Source organism: Moschus berezovskii, chromosome 6 (assembly GCF_049115385.1).
Source record: "Moschus berezovskii isolate FMDL1 chromosome 6, NW_MosBer_1.0, whole genome shotgun sequence".
NCBI classification, from domain to species: domain Eukaryota; kingdom Metazoa; phylum Chordata; class Mammalia; order Artiodactyla; family Moschidae; genus Moschus; species Moschus berezovskii.
The window spans coordinates 90132973-90147798 of record NC_142465.1 but is presented as its reverse complement, the minus strand read 5'-3'; positions in this window follow the sequence as shown (position 1 = coordinate 90147798).

The window sequence follows — 14826 nt, the reverse complement described above, 5'->3', positions numbered from 1 at the left end:
TTCTCCAATATTCGGAACCCCTTCCATAAGCAAGTGCCCCTGAAGAGCAAGTGTGGTTATTGATCTGATCCTTCAGTCACAGAAAGTCTCGGAATAACACGCCCAAACCCATCACCCTGCTCTGTCACATGTTAAAAGACTGGAGATTACCAGAAGTATTTGGTTTGTGTTGTTCTTTGAAAGATATGACTGTTTCCACAAATATGCACAGCCTGCTCGTGGAGGACTCTTGAATCACAAAGGCAGGTCCTTCCTTCTTCTGACACAGTCTTTGATGGTGGTGAGGAATGTGTTTACTCAAGTTCACAAAGGAGGACTTGGTTTGCTCTGTTTTAGCAACAGATTAGAATTTTCAAAGAAATCATGGCATGGGTCACTTTTTTGGAATCAGCTTTGAAGCTATGCTGAAATCTTATCAGTGTGTCAAGATTTAAAAACTCCCACCTGTACGTCTCCCTCCTGAGAGCTCTCTGGAGCAGCTGCCACCTCCTCCTTTGTTTGTTGATTATGTGTGAACAGAAACAGAGCATATGCCCAGCGCTAGGCACTAGAAACACTGTCAGCCATTTCTGTCTCCTTGTGACCTATCTGGTAGGCAGATTCAAAGCAAACAGGGATTCCTAGGGATAGTTTATAAATATCTGATTAAAGTGTGCTGGCTCACCTGCAATGCATTTGTACTCAATCTCTCTCACCATCCCCATTTCTCCTAAAGGGAAGGCCGTGCTCACTTGTCTCTTTTAAAAAGGCACGCAAATCTCAACACAGCGGCCATTTAATGCCAACGAAGGTGACTGTAAAGAGAGCACATCAGAATGCAAGCATTTTCTTTTCATTTCTTCTCAACAGAAGGAAGGCTTATGTTTAATACACCCTTGCTGGAGGGTCTAATGTGTATATTCTTTTGTTCAAGAAACATATCAAATCCCTTCACTTACAAAACTATGGAAAATAAGGTCAAAAGTCAGCCAAAAAGTAGTGCTTCCCTGGTGACTCAGACAGTAAAAATCTGCCTGCAGTACAGGAGACCCAGGTTCGATACCTGGGTAGGGAGGATCCCCTAGAGAAGGTAATGGTAACCCATTCCAGAATTCTTGCCTGGAAAATCCCATGGAGGAGCCTGGAGGGCTGCAGTTCATGTGGTTGCAAAGAGTCAGATACGACTGAACAATTTCACTTTCTTTTTTTCAGCCAAAAAGTAGCTTGAGAAAGAAAGGTCCTTCAGAGAAGACTCTGACTCCCTCTAACTTGGCCATGATAGCTTTCTCTTCTAGGCAATTTCTACACAGACCAACCAAAAACCCCTGTTTGTTTGTTTTTTTTAAACAATTCAGCTCATGTTGGGATGATTATATATTAGGGCTTTAGTAGAGTATCTCTCACATTTTAACTTCAGAGCCTTCTTTTGGTTGAATGTGATTTCTCTCAACCTCTCTAATTGCATCCAACTCAAGCTGCAGATGGGCTTCCCTGGTAGCTTAGACGGTAAAGAATCTGCCTGCAGTGCAGGGGACCTGGGTTGGATCCCTGGGTTAGGAAGATTGCCTGGAGAAGGGAATGGCTACCCACTCCAGTATTTTTGCCTGGAGAATTACATGGAAAGAGGAGCGTGGTAGACTACAATCCATGGGGTTGCAAAGAGTCAAACAGGACTGAGTGACCAACAAGCTGCAGGCGACTGAACTTCATCCTGTAAAACTCTCATCACAACACACGAAAACTAGAGCACTAAATCCAAAGAGTGTCTGACAGTGGGGCTGGTGGACAATGAAATCAAGTCACACCTCTGATCTAACTTAACGGTTACATATATTTTGAAAAGCAAGAACAGCCTAGATTTTACTTTCTGGCCCATACTGCAGCACTTCTCTACCACTCTCCTGGAAAGCTGGAGCAAAATCTCTTTCACAAATAATACTGAATGAGAACTTGCTATCTAAGTGTTATTTTCCCAGCTCAATGTCACAATTATTTAGTGTACTGAGCACTATACGTCTTTTAATTTCCTATAATCCCTACCCATAGTATAATGTGGAATTCCATTTATTCTATTTTAAAAGGGATGAAGTCATCCAGGGTGGAAACTATGACCTGATTGAAAGTCCTGAAATGCTGCTATGTCTCAGACTGGGCTCTGGCACATGCAGAAGTATAAATTAAACTCTTCTGCAGACATTTGATCTCTTGCTATGAAAAGGGATACTGTGTTTCCTCTGTTTAACGGTATTCTCTGTCCACTGTGAAAAGAAGCCTGTTTGCTTAAAAAAGTGTGGCATATTTTTTCCACTATGAGTGGCACGGCAAATGAAATCACAGCACGCCCTGAATATAGTTCCCATCGTCTATATGAATTGTACATCTGTCAAGAGAAGCCTATGTTGAAATTGTGGTCACTTAATATGAGAGGAATAATTTAATAATATCATGACAGATCACAACTGCATCTCTGGATGCTAAGACTGGCAGCTTCTGTTGAGTGCCCACCTGCAGACAGCTCTGTGCAAAGCAAGTTAAACAGAAACAGCCATGCCTTCTAATTCCAGCCCATCTCCCTGCACCCCAGAGGCTGCCCACACACAAAGTTAGGATATCACCATTACTGGTGGGACATTATTCTAAACGAGCATGCCCATATTATCAATTCAGTCCAAATGTTCTCTCTTCTATTTCCATCTGCAGGTCCTATGTGCTTTATTAAAATTATAATCATTCCTTGTAAAAGGATGTAAACTCAAAATTTCTCTGATAGCATGTGATGAAAATGCCCTAAAATAAACCTTCCGTGAATTGCTGGCATGTGGTAGATGTGGAATGAGTGAACCAGGATATCATCCTTGAGGAAAAACTAGCACAAGTTTTCCAACTCTGTTCTGCCCTGTCTGTGGAGGTGTTTCAGGAGTTGGCAAAACACCATTTTTCATTGAACATCAACTCTTTGTTATCCTAATGCCTTAAACTCTCCAACCACAGGGAGGCTGGTGAACTAGGAAGATGCTGATTTAGAGCTGGGAAGACCCGCTGACCTGTTTCCTCCCCCTATACTCTAGCCCCTGATGAAAACATAGCTGCTCCTACTTGTTTATATACTGGGGTTTTAGAAAAAGTGTCCAGCTGCTAGAAAAATAGTTTGAAAACCATTGCTAGCAAGCAGGGTTTTGCCTTGAAAAGTGAAAGTGTTAGTTTTGTCCGCCTTTTTGCAATCCCATGAACTGTAGCCTGCCAAGCTCCCCTGTCCATGGAATTCTCCAGGCAAGAATGCTGAAGTGGGTAGCCATTTCCTTCTCCAGGGAACCTTCCTGACCCAGGGATCGAACCCAGGTCTCCTGCATTGCAGGCATATTCTTTACCATCTGAGCTACCAGGAAATTTATTTGTAATACCTTGTATGGAGAAATAGTAGAGGAGAAATAGTAGTGGAGGAGAATGACAACATGGCAAGTACCACAGGCCCAAAAGATCACCTTCATTGTCATATGAGCATGTAATCAACTGTATCTGGAAGAAACAAAGGATTTCTTTCTCTTAACTGAATCACCAATAATAAATTTATTTCACTTAGTAATGAAAGGTAAATATCACCTGACCCACAATCTTTTCTTACCCCAAACTGACTGGCAGTACTTATTTTAGTAATCTGGAGACCCAATAAAAAATTTGGCACAGTTGCTTTTTATATTGCTTTCATTCCTCCTACTAAAGCAGCTTGCAAAATTATAGAATGTGTAACCCCAACTATTTCTTCATTATTTTAATGGTTAGTAAGTTCTCACGGTGTTTCTCTTAAAACTTAATGCTACATATACGATGAATTAAAGAATGCTGTTAAACTCAATTTACTCAATCATTTTTGCAATGTTCCCTGAAGGTCGGGAACACCTGGTGACCTTGACAAAGATCCCTGGACCCAAAACAGACCACCTGAAGCAAAGATTGCCAAGGGCATGTCTAGTAATTCGCACTCCAAACAAGCAAGCCAGGATAAGTCTCATCCTCATAGAAGTGGCAAAAACTATAGGTAGAGATGAATACAGTCCAGCCTCAAATTTAATGGCAATTTCCCATTTCACTCTATATGTAGTTCTCCAGTTGTAGAGTGATCATTCAGTTAGAGAGGTTAAAACCTGGGAGTTTTGGCAAATGCACACCGCTGTCTGCCAACAATTAGACTAGATGAAGTGACCGGTATGGGATCAAAAGTTAAATACTTTACATCTGAATGACATACCAGATATGTAAAGAAAATGTGTTTTTCCAATCTATGAAACTATTTGCTTCACCCAAATATCTCCTTCCTCTTAATGCATTGTAAACAGAGAACAACTGCCAGAATATGGTGGCTGATGTGAAAAGCCAGGCCATGTTGATCTCACTTTTGAAAACTTTTATGGTGTAATTTTTACATTACCCCACAGCCCTGGGAGATGCTTCTGAGATTCCTTTAAACTCCTCAAGACTACCACTCCTCAGACTCTAAGGAACTGGTATTATCACATTTTATTTTTTTGCAAGTCCTTCAATAAAATGATTGGTGTGTGTCTCCGTGGGTGACAAATGACTTCTCTCAAGGAATGATACATTAACTTTCTAAGAAAAGTGAAATATTGAGTGGCTATCTGTGAATTCAAACAGTGTAGACAATGAAGTGAGGAGAGGCAGGTCAAGAAAATATATGTTACCAGTATGATGAGATTCACTTCAGGATCCCAAAAGCACAACTAAGCAATTCATCACTTTGGAGTTGTAACTGCACAGACCTGTCAGTTTCATCTGCCTCCCTACCCTTCAACCGCCTGCAAAGGCTCTGAGTCTCCTACAAGGTCAAGTTCAAACTACTTAGCGTGGCACAGAAAGTGCTCTGTGGACCCTGCTTCCTCCTTCCTCTTCATCATCTTTCAGTCCTAACCTCCACTTGTGATTCAGCATCAGTTACCTCTTGTGGATTCTTGAACGGATATTTTCACTCTTTGCTGGTACAATCACCTCTGTTTGGAGTTACTGCCTTAGCCCCTGTCCTTAGGATCTAGTTTAGGGATTATCTTTTTTTTTTTTTTAATTTTGTTTGTTTATTTAATTTTAGGCTGTGCTGGGTTACAGTGAGTGGGGGCTGCTTTCTAGTTGCAGTGCTTCGTATTTCAGTGGCTTCTCTTGTTGTGGTATATGGGGTCTAGAGCCCAGGCTCAACAGTTGTGACACACAGGCTAAGTTGCCCTGAGGCATGTGGAATCTTCTCGGGCAGGGATTGAACCTATGTTCCCTGCATTGACAGGCAGATTGCTTACCACTGGGCCACCAGGAAAGCCCAGGGGTCATCTTCTTGAAGAGGATACCCCTTCTCTGTGCTCCATCTTTATCCTTGAAATAATCAATGTCACAATGCTGTCCAAACCCTGGAATGTGAGTCATAGGACTAAGGAACAGGTGAGAAAGGAGGTTGATTGGCTTTTATGCCCCCAGCACCCAGTACAGAGCCTAGCCCATGGAAGGTTCTGAAAAAGATGGTTATGGACTAAAAGAATCTTAATCAATACTGAGAGTGTTTGTGAGCAGTTAAAATGATGAGACCAGATTGTCCCTGCCAATACTGCTTTTCTATTGTTTGATGTCCTTAAAAATGACCACGGTCAATTTTTCCCAGCCTTGGAAAGGCCAGCAATACAAACTAACACTCTGTGCACTTTTGATAGAATATATTGTTTCGTATGCAACGCAATTCCTTTTCTGCCTATTATGTGTACATTTAAAAAATTAGTTGCACCTTTTCCTTTCGAGGTGCTTAGTAACTGTGTTGTTTCAGATACAAAGGCCTATAGTGCAATGCCCACTGCCCTGTGAATGGGGCCTTTGTTCTCAGCACTGTTTTGGTAGGAAATGGTTGCTATTTAGGTCTCCAAGAGGGAATATAAACTATGCTCACCTAATCAAACAGGCCAGTAAATACAGCAGTTAATCTGACAACTTAAAATTCCTGAGTTGTGTTCTGAGAAACAATCTTAACACCAACAATCATTTCAAGCCTATGTAAATTGTAAGCCTTTGGGTGACTAAGAGGTTTATTGCATTTTATTTCATTTCATTTTATTAATTAATGCCAATGCCTGGTTCTAAATCATATTTCAGTGTGGAGATTTCTTGTTGGTGGAAGAGAAAAGAAATCACGTTGGAAAATACAGCATGAAAGCTAACAAATAAAACCCGTTATCCAGATGTCAAGAGAGGAGAGAAACAGGACGGATGAAGAAGGAAAGCATGCCCTTTCGTATTGGTACGCTGGAAAGGAGAATTGATCCTGAAGACAGAAGAAACCAAAGTGCAGGTCTGGGTTGCCTAATGAACTGGCTTGCCCATTGTTCTCGTCTTTTCAGATAGTTAGTTCAAACTAATCTGCCCTGTGGTTACAGAAGAAAAAGCAGTACTTGTTTGTTCAAGTTATTAACAGTTTTTAAATGCCCTCCCCAAGTCACCTTGAAAGTTTAGTCACCACTTGAGGAACAAAAGCACTGAAACAATACTTGCATTAAAAAAAAAAAAATCACCTGGTTCTTAAAGGCAATATACAGTGATACTTTAAACCCAAGCAACAACAACAAAAAGAGCTCTTTGTTTGAAGTATGGGTATAAATATCACCATCTAGATCCTACCTGTTTGCTAACAATGGACATAGCCTCTTAAAACTATGTCCTTGCAATATATCAGAGAGCAGGGCCCCAATGTGCACACAGCACATATTAAAAGCTCTATCTGAACTATTTCTTCCCTCTTGAAAAAAAAAAAAAATCTAGCGTTTCTGGTTTTTAAAGGAGCCATTGTCACTTCTGGTAGAATGTTTATTTTACTGTCTCCTGCACAGCGGAGGGCATTTCACCTATAAAGAGTGATTATAGAGCACTGGGACAATTTGAATACTCTAATCAATGCTAGTTAAAATGGGAATAAATAAACTTTTATGGCACCAGGGTTCCTACCCTTAATGGAAATTATTGTTAATTTATTGAATCAATAATCTTAAAACAATAAATTATGATGCCCTTTGTTTTACTAAGCCCTTCTCCCAGTGTGTTAAAAAGCCAGGGCTTTATAAATATTGCAAGAGGCTGGGAGAAGCTTTTTTAACCAAGTCTTTGTTGTGTGGTTGGTTATGCAAGAGATTAGACTATAAAAGTTAAAAGTGTGTGTGTGTGGTGGGGGTGGGTGAGGTGAACTGAATATGAGTAGACACTAAAAAAAATAACAATAATAACAATAATGATAATTCCTATACTATTTAAAGTGACCGAGCAAATAATTTTGTTGCTTTTTCTCATGAACTCTGTCACTGTTTGAGATGATTTGGCTTTCTAATTGTTTAAGAGTCACTACTCTAAAAGCACATATATGACAAATCTGGGAGATTTGGGGTTGGTACCAGCTTGAAGTTGCCTTTCCAGAAGGAATACTTATCTTCACTATTTTTGTCTTAGCCTCATTCCCAGGTTTTCATCTGTTATCCACCAAAATCCCTAGGCAAACCAAAACTCCTGAATTTACCAGGGGGTATGAGATCACAATAAACTGTGGAACATTCTGAAAGAGATGGGAATACCAGACCACCTGACCTGACTCTTGAGAAACCCATATGCAGGTCAGGAAGCAACAGTCAGAACTGAACATGGAACAACAGACTAGTTCCAAATAGGAAAAGGAGTACGTCAAGGCTGTATATTGCCACCTTGCTTATTTAACTTATATGCAGAGTACATCATGAGGAACGCTGGGCTGAAGAAGCACAAGCTGGAATCAAGATTGCTGGGAGAAATATCAATAACCTCAGATATGCAGATGACACTACCCTTATGGCAGAAAGTGAAGAGGAACTCAAAAGCCTCTTGATGAAAGTGAAAGAGGAGAGTGAAAAGGTTGGCTTGAAGCTCAACATTCAGAAAACAAAGATCATGGCATCTGGTCCCATCACTTCATGGGAAATAGATGGGAAAACAGTGGAAACAGTGTCAGACTTTATTTTTTGGGGCTCCAAAATCACTGCAGATGCTGATTGCTGCCATGAAATTAAAAGACGCTTACTCTTTGGAAGGAAAGTTATGACCAACCTTGATAGTATATTAAAAAGCAGAGACACTACTTTGCCAACCAAGGTCCGTCTAGTCAAGGCTATGGTTTTTCCCGTGGTCATGTATGGATGTGAGAGTTGGAGTGTGAAGAAAGCTGATCGCCGAAGAATTGATGCTTTTGAACTGTGGTGTTGGAGAAAGACTCTTGAGAGTCCCTTGTACTGCAAGGAGATCCAACCGGTCCATTCTAAAGGAGATCAATCCTGGGTGTTCATTGGAAGGACTGATGCTAAAGCTGAAACTCCAATACTTTGGCCACCTCATGCGACGAGTTGACTCAGTGGAAAATACTCTGATGCTGGGAAAGGTTGGGGGCGGGAGGAGAAGGGGACGACAGAGAACGAGATGGCTGGATGGCATCACCGACTCTGTGGACATGAGTTTGAGTGAACTCCGGTAGTTGGTGATGGACAGGGAGGCCTGGCGTGCTATAATTCATGGGGTCACGAGAGTCGGACACGACTGAGCGACTGAACTGAACTGATGAGGGCTTCCCTGGTGACTCAGTGGTAAAGAACCCCCCTGGCAATGCAGGTGATATGGGTTCGATCCCTGGATTGGGAAAAGCCCATGGAGGAGGAAATGGCATCCCACTCCAGTATTCTTGCCTGAGAAATCCTATGAACCGAGGAGCCTGGCGGACTACAGTCCATGGGGTTGAAAACAGTTGGAAATGACTTAGTGACTAAACAACAGCAAGGTGGGGAGGGGTAAATTGAGAGATTGGGATTGACATATAGACACTGCTATATATAAAATAGGCTTCCCAGGTAGCACTAGTGGTAAAGGGATCATCCTGACCCAGGGATAGAACCCACAACTCTTATGTTTCCTGCAGTGGCAGATAGGTTCTTTACCACCAGCGCCACCCGAGAAGCCATTAGGCACACGGCTGACTCTAAAGCAAATCCAGCATTGCATCTCCGGGGCCATTCTGGGCCTGTCTCTCCACCCCACACACAAGTTTAACAGGTCATGAGAACTGTATCCCTGTGATCTTTATTAGTTTTCTCATTACATTTTTACCTTTTACAGCAATCAAAATATCTTTGGGGTACCTATTCATCCTGCTACAAAACTGTACCCAAATGCAAACTCTCTGGCTTAAAAAAAAAAAAAAATATAATGGAGAAAAGTGCACATTTGGGGTAATATCTGCCGATGAGACATTACTGTAGATGCAGTGTCCCAGAAGCACCTAATATCCAAAGCTTTCTGTATAGATTAAGCTCCTCTAATGGCTCTACAGCTACTATATACAATTATCTTCTCACTAACAGCATCCCTTAAAACAGACATAAGGGATCTTTGAAGCCGAGCTCTGCATACCTTAATTATGGAACCAATTTGGGACACTATTTGTTCCAACATTTTTTAAAGGCCTTCCCTAGATTATAAGAACACATTGAATTCAAGATTATTTTTTTGTGCTCGGAGACTACAGACTTGAATGCAGGCAGCAAGAATGGCCCCCCAGGGTGCAGGTGTTTTGCCACAACATTCTGTGGGGGGTTTTACAGTTTTTGTTACAGGACTGACCTAAAACCAGAAATATTATTCCCTGGAGCTGAGCTTGTGACCGGAGTTCTCGCTCCTTGGGATCCAACTCTGACTATGAGACTATAGTAATTTAGCACCTGAAGGGTGCAGCAGGGACACTAGAAGCTGATGATCTATGGACTTTCCATTACTCATTGGTATACTGGTTTGAGGAACTCCTTGTCAGTTCAGTAAAATCTCAAGGAATCTTCCTGGGATTCTGAAGAGTTCAAGAGATGTACCTGGACCAAAGGTGGAAAAGGAAATCCAGAATGTATTGAATATCTACAATAGCCAGTAAGTGATGCTAATCGAAAATCAGCAATTAGCGATTCTTTTAGAGCTGAGCACTGACAGAGGCCCTCAGTCTGATCCACTTGGGGGAGATGCTGCAGGCAAGGAAATTCCTGTACCAAGTGTGCTTTTCAGGAAGGCTCTGGCTAAGCAAGGATTCTAGTCCATTCCTAAATATATATTCCCAAAGCAGGTCTAAGGTCCCTGGAATCTGCTTGCAAGATAAGGGAAAACTTAATACCATGAGTATTAATTACATTCAACTGCTAACAAGATTACTCGGTCAGTAAAAACTGGCTCTAATAAACATAAAGGAATGGATACCGTATACAGACCGGCTACTAGATGGGGAGCACTACTACAGGAGATGTGTGTGTGTGATTTCATTTAGTTCTCACAGCAATTCTTTAATGTGTGGCCATCTCGATTTTAGAGGCAAAGAATGCATATTTTCAGTGGAGTTGAAGGTATTGCCCAAGGAAACAATGGCAGAAATGGAAGTCACATCTGGGGCTTCTTCCATTCAAGGCCCATCCTTATGTCAGTAGGTTGTGTGGACAGACATCTCCTAAAATTATTTCATATCTTCAGGGACTTGGTAACTTCTGAGAATTTTCTCTTTTACTCATAGAAATTAATCCAAATCTTGCCCTCATGGATATTCCATACTCAAATTCTCATAAAGAAAGAATCAATATCCATTATGGAGGTATAGGACTGACCGATTTCAGTGAGCTCATTCACAAATGGAAAGGTTCAATATTGATTTAAGATTAGTGGGTCTATTAATATTAAAGTTGATTAATTGTATTCTTCTGGCATAGCCCTTTAATGTTCATGCTCCCCTCCTTAATGATCAATGGAATGGATTCTCCCCTCATGAGATTCAAACTAGCCCAAGAAACAGGAGGAGAGATTATTATATATATATAATTATATACAGAAAACATATTATATACATATAACACACAAAAACTGAATTGTGGAGGGCATCCAAGACCAGCTATACATCTGGGCTTCACAGAAATGAAAGCATACTTTAAAAATAAGATAGAAGGTACTTCTTTGATGGTCTAGTGGTTAAGACTTCACCTTCCAATTCTGGGGATGTGAGTTTGCTCTCTGGTTGAGAGACTAAGATCCCACACACCTCTTGGCCGGATAAATAAATAAAAGAAGCAATACTATAACAAATTCAATAAAGGTTTTAAAAAACAAAACAAGACGTATGTTAGATAGCCATAGAAATTTAGTTGTTCTGTCACTTTGTGTTGTAGATACTGGGCTCACTGCCTAACTGCCCCCACCCGCTGCAGGAATGAGGTTCTTATCACTCTTCAGGGTGCATTGGACCCTCGTGGCTGGTAACTGGGTCCATCTCCAGGAATCCCCCTTGGTGAAAGGGAGCCACCTAGCTCAAAGTTACTCATGCTCACACAGCCCTCATGCCAGGACTGGTCTATGTGAGGGTACAAAGGCTCTGCCTCTTGCCCTCTTCGGCCAAACATTGATGTGCCAGTCTAGGTACAGAGCTCCCACTGGATCAGATGATGTCATGTTGCCACTGCTTCTGACTTCTCTCTCTCTCTTTACCCAATACTGCTTTTATTTCCCCCTCACAACTGACTTTCCACAGAACTGACCCCACTGAAACTCCTGCACAGAAATCTCCATCTGAGTCTATTTCCTGGGAACCTGATCTAAGATCCCCCCTCAGGCACGAGTCCATAGAAGCTTTGCCAGAATTCACTCAAACCTTCTCTGTCTTTGCTTCACCTTTCTTATCTTAACCAACCAACCTTGTCACACTCAAACAAATGGTTTTCCTTTTCTGTCTCATGGCTTCCATTTTGGATGGCTCCTGCATACACATAAGTGTTGTTAGCTCAGCTTTAGTTTTCTCTTGGGGAGGCTTCATGGTTTGCCCACTACCAATTGCCTTGGGGCTTCCCTTGTAGCTCAGGTGATAGAGAATCCACCTGCAATGAGGGATACCTGGGTTCAGTCCATGGGTTGGGAAGATCACCTGGAGCCCACTCCAGTATTCTGGCCTGGAGAATTCCATGGACAGTATAGTCCATGGGTTCACAAAGAGTCGGACACGACTGAGTGACTTTCACTTTTTCAATGGCCTTTAGACAGAGTTTTTGTGCCAGACCATCAGTTGAACAGTTCTATGAAGATCTACAAGACCTTCTAGAACTAACACTCAAAAAACATGTTCTTTTCATTATAGGGGACTGGATGCAAAAGAAGGAAGTTAAGAGATACCTGGAGTAACAGACAAATTTGGCCTTGGAGTACAAAATGAAGCATGGCAAAGGCTAACAGAGTTTTGCCAAGAGAATACACTGGCCGTAGCAAACACCCTCTTCCAACAACATAAGAGAAGACCCTACACCAGATGGACATGGACATTACCAGATGGTCAATACCAAAATCAAGATTGGTTATATTCTTTTAAGTCAAAGATGGAGAGGCTCTATACAGTCAGCAAAAACAAGACCAAGAGCTGACTGTGGCTCAGATCAAGAACTCCTTATTGCCAAATTCAGACTTAAATTGAAAAAAGTAAGGAAAACCACATTTAGGTCATTCAGGTATGACCTAAATCAAATCCCTTATGATTATACAGTGGAAGTGAGAAATAGATTCAAGGGATTATATGTTATAGACAGAGTGCCTCAAGAATTATGGATGGAGGTTCGTGACATTGTATAGGAGGCAGTGATCAAGATCATCCCCAAGAAAAAGAAATGCAAAAAGGCAAAATGGTTGTCTGAGAAGGCCTTACAAATATCTGAGAAAACAAGAGAAGCTAAATGTAAAGGAGAAAAGGAAAGATATACCTACTTGAATTCAGAGTTCCAAAGAACAGCAAGGATAGATAAGAAAGCCTTTCTCAGTGATCAATGCAAAGAAATAGATGAAAACAATAGAATGGGAAAGACTAGAGATCTCTCCAAGAAAATTAGAGATACCAAGGGAACATTTCATGCAAAGATGGGCACAATAAAGGACAGAAATGGTATGGACCTAACAGAAGCAGAAGATATTAAGAAGAGGTGACAAGAATACATAGAAAAACTATGCAAAAAAGATATTCATGACCCAGATAACCATGATGGTGTGATCACTCATCTAGAGCCAGACATCCTGGAATGTGAAGTCAAGTGGGCCTTAGGAAGCATCACTACAAACAAAGCTAGTGGAGGTGAAGGAATTCCAGTTGAGCTATTTCAAATCCTAGAAGATGATGCTGTGAAAGTGCTGCACTCAATATGCCAACATATTTGGAAAACTCAGCAGTGGCCACAGGACTAGAAATGGTCAGTTTTCATTCCAATCCCAAAGAAAGGCAATAACAAAGAATGTTCAAACTACTGCACAATGGCACTCATTTCACACACTAGCAAAGTAATGCTCAAAGTTCTCCAAGCCAGGCTTCAACAGTACATGGACTGTGAAATTCCAGGTGTTTAAGCTGGATTTAGAAAAAGCAGAGGAACCAGAGATCAAATTGCCAACATCCACTGGATCATTAAAAAAGCAAGAAAGTTCCAGAAAAACATCTGCTTTATTGACTACACCAAAGCCTTTGACTGTGTGAATCACAACAAACTGGAAAATTTTTAAAGAGATGGAAATACCAGACCTCGTGATCTCCCTCCTGAGAAATCTGTATACAGGTCAAGAAGCAATAGTTATAACCAGACATGGAAGAACAGACTGGTTCCAAATAGGGAAAGGAGTACGTCAAGGCTGTATATTGTCACCCTGCTTATTTAACTTATATGCAGAGTACCTCATGAGGAACGCTGGGCTGGAAGAAACACAAGCTGGAATCAAGGTTTTCGGGAGAAATATCAATAACCTGCAATATGCAGATGACACCACCCTTATAGCATAAAGTGAAGAAGAACTAAAAAGCCTCTTGATGAAAGTGAAAGAAGAGAGTGAAAAGGCTGGCTTAAAACTCAACATTCAGAAAACAAAGATCATGGCATCCAGTCTCATCACTTCATGGCAATTAGATGGGGAAACAATGGAAACAGTGACAGACTTTATTTTGGGGGACTCCAAAATCACTGCAGATGGTGACTGAAGCTATGAAATTAAAAGACACTTGCTCCTTGGAAAAAAAGCTATGATCAACTTAGACAGCATGCTAAAAAGCAGAGGTCTCTCTAGTCAAAGCTATAATTTTTCCAGTAGTCATGTACAGATGTGAGAGTTGAACTACAAAGAAAGCTGAGTGCCAAAGAATTGATGCTTTTGAACTATGGTGTTGGAGAAGACTCTTGAGAGTCCCTTGGACTGCAAGAAGATCCAACCAGTCCATCCTAAAAGAAATCAGTCCTGAATATTCATTGGAGTAACTAATGCTGAAGCTGAAACTCCAACACTTGGGCCACCTGATGTGAAGACGTGACTCTTTGGAAAAGTCCCTGATGCTGTGAAAGATTGAAGGCAGGAGGAGAAGGGGACAACAGAGGATGAGGTGGTTGGAAGGCATCACTGACTCGGTGGACATGAGTTTGAGTAAGCTCTGTGAGTTGGTGATGGACAGGGAAGTGTGGCATGCTGCAGTCCATGGGGTCACAAAGAGTCAGACACAACTGAGCAACTGAACTGATCATCTCATGGGTCACTGGGCTTCCAGTACTATGAGTATGACTAATTTTGATTCAGGTACCTATCTGTGGTCTGTCTAAATGGAAGGTAGACCTCTAAGGTACAAAATATGACCAGTCCTGCTTAAGGAAAAGCTCAGAGCATCTTTCTTGGTAGAGGAAACTATAGGTTTGACAGTTTCGTTTAGAATGGAAGGTGGACTTGGCTGGCACTGTCACTAGCATTTCCATTGCATTTGTAATGAACTGAGCA